The sequence below is a fragment of the Octodon degus genome, unplaced genomic scaffold (assembly GCF_000260255.1).
Source record: "Octodon degus isolate 3935 unplaced genomic scaffold, OctDeg1.0 scaffold00141, whole genome shotgun sequence".
NCBI lineage: Eukaryota > Metazoa > Chordata > Mammalia > Rodentia > Octodontidae > Octodon > Octodon degus.
This window is the reverse complement of record NW_004524717.1, coordinates 3,170,161-3,172,873: the sequence shown is the minus strand read 5'-3', so window position 1 is coordinate 3,172,873 and position 2,713 is coordinate 3,170,161. Positions and strand designations below refer to the sequence as shown.

The 2,713-nt window shown below is 41.7% G+C and overlaps 1 protein-coding gene across 4 annotated transcripts in view; it reads left to right on the top strand.

Annotated features, from left to right (window-relative positions):
- Map3k8 (mitogen-activated protein kinase kinase kinase 8) overlaps positions 1-2,713 on the top strand; it is a 24,853-nt gene that overhangs the window by 5,060 nt on the left and 17,080 nt on the right. The gene's annotated exons all lie outside the window — the stretch shown is intronic.

Here is a 2,713-nt window from a genome sequence, read left to right as displayed (position 1 = left end):
AAGAAAAGTTCCATTTAAACCATCTTGACCACAATTAAGGAACAGTACCATAAATAGCTAATGAAGTGTAATTTATTTTTATTTATTTATTTTTTTGCCTAGCACATGCTGGCCAAGTATCCTACAACTGAGCTAGACCCTCACTTTGAGAATATATTTTAATTTACCAATTAATTAAAGAGTTTAACCATTAGCATAGAAAAGAAAGGCTTAAAGAGACTACTTCAGCTGAGGAGGAATATATACTTTGTTAATACTTTTGAAGGCTAAATTAGTCACATCTGTCCTACCACATCTTGAAGTTAATAGTTAAGAGTGGATAAATTCAGTTTTTCCAAAAATATAGTTTTTAGATAGCTATCCACTGATGTGCTGTTTTTAATTGGCAAAACAAACGTGACAAATAAGGTATTAATTTAGTTATCCCAGGCATGCAAATAATTCCCAAATATTGTGACAGCTCTTGGTTGCCACAATAGTCCACCAGGTGACATGTTTGGGTGTACCTCCCTTCTGTCAGTGTGTCAGAGGTGAGTGTGGGTGCTGGATAAAAGGTGATCTAAGTTTTTAAACAGAACAGCTTGCAGGGGAGTGGGAAGTAACTTGCAAAACTCGCTTCTTGATGAAAGTGACTCTGTCCTTGGTTCATCTAAGCGGCAGAGTGGCCAGTACCGGGGCAGCCTGTGCCCACCTAGCAGAGTTGGGATAAAATACTTAATTATTTTGGGGTGGTTTTTTTTTTGTGTCTGTGTGTGCCACATTCGTTTAATGAAAAACAATACTATAATTTAGGTCAGCTATGTGGCAAGTTATTTTGTTCAACTGTTTGTGGAGTGAGAGAACATTTAGCATTGTTGTGTGACTTCCTTGGGCCGCATGTACCACATGGCGCTACACACTGAACTGTAGAATATTGCTTCCTTTAGGAAATAGGAGCTAAGTTCAAACCTGATTTCCTTAAGTAACGTATAGCTGTAGCACTCTGGCTCAAAATTATATATGCATATTTATATATGATAAATATATATAATGGTAAGCATAATTTTATGTATTTCTCTCATTTGTTACATGTTTGTTACATTCAGATACATTATTCTAGCTTCTAAATCTATCCATAGGTAGTGGGCCATCCTGTGGCACTGATAAGCAATAGGCCATGTGCGCAAGGAAGGCTATAAGAAACAGAGAGACGGAGCTTCTTGAAGATCTTTAGGAGCAGGGCCAGAAAAGCTAGGCTAGAAAAAGAAACGAGCCAGTAAAAGGAAGTGAAAATTTTCATCAGCAAGGGGTGAGAGTAAAATGCTGTTATTTCCTGCCAACAAGTCTACACTGTGCAGAGGAGCAAATGCTTGCTAAAAAGAAAGTTTAGTGATGGGACCTATCACCATGGTAGGGATCTTGAAAACTTCAAAATTCTTTTTTTTTTAATTTTTAAAATGACCAAGTACATAAACTGTAAGCAAGAAAACTGAAAGAAACTCAGAGTGAAATAAGAAGATGACTCTTAGAATCCAGAGGTCTGTAGGTCTGACTTCTCCAAGCCAGGGGTCAGGGCTATGGGGAGTTTGGTTGACTTTGCTGATGCAGAAGTTAAAGATCGAGCTGATCTTGGGCCTGGCAGGACATCTCACAGCTCTGCGTTCTTGGCAGCAGCCTAGCGCTGGACTTATCATCTCTGACAGTTCTCCACTGTAAGGGATGAGACTGGCTTTCTGCCTCCTGTCATCCTGTGTAGCTTGGTGCTCTTTGGAGGCCCATGCTGTGGTCCAGGCCTTTCCCATCTTGCCCTCCACCTACTACCCTGTCAGTGCTTTTTTGCTTTTGGATTTTATTTGCTGTGTTTGTCTCGCTGCATTAGAAAATCTTATACCACACAGCTTGGTTCCAAGGTAAAATGTACCTATCAAATGTACTTACACAGTGGGGCCAGAGAGATGGCTCAGTGGAATAAGCGCTTCCCATGCAAGCGCCTGAATTCAATCCCTGGTTCTGCAAAAAAAAAAAAAAAGTGTACTTACATGGGGATGGGAAGCTTCTCCATGTCACCCGTTCATGTGCTACACATAGGTGGGACAGCTGTAGTGTGTCAGTGCTTTTCCAGGTAGAGCTTTGGCTCCTCTGTGCTTTGGGAAGCTTGCTGCCCAGTGTAGACATGGGACAAGAGAACAGGCAATTGTAACACAGTATGCCATGCCCTGAGCAGCTGCATCCTGCTAGTCTGGAAATGCCATGGCAGGGCACTGCACACGGTCATGAGTGTGGGTAGGGCGAGAGGAGAGTGTCAGCCTGGGTTCCCAGGAAACATTGGTGCCTAGGCCAACCAAAGTCTGAACATTGCATTGGAGTCAGTCAAATGAAGTGGGGCATATTGCGGACGAAGGAAACAGCATGTGAAAAGGCCCAGAGGCTCCAAGATCTGGTGTGCTCATTCGGCTAACAATCACAGCACCACAGAGTTAATTAGATAGGGTGGGGAGGCAGGAATTATCACAGTATCCCAGAGCACAGGTGTGTTGAGTGCTACTCTTCTGTGTGCATGTGCTGCATTTCTAAAAATAATGCTTGTTGTGGATCTACCAAAATCCAGGCAAGGAACTGTGTAGGACTAATTTAGGAATTGCCTTAAGTCAGAGCACTACAAATTATTTCTAAGTTAGGCTGATTTATACCCTGGCATCAAATGTGTTGCCCTTAAGTCTTTTTTTTTTTTTTT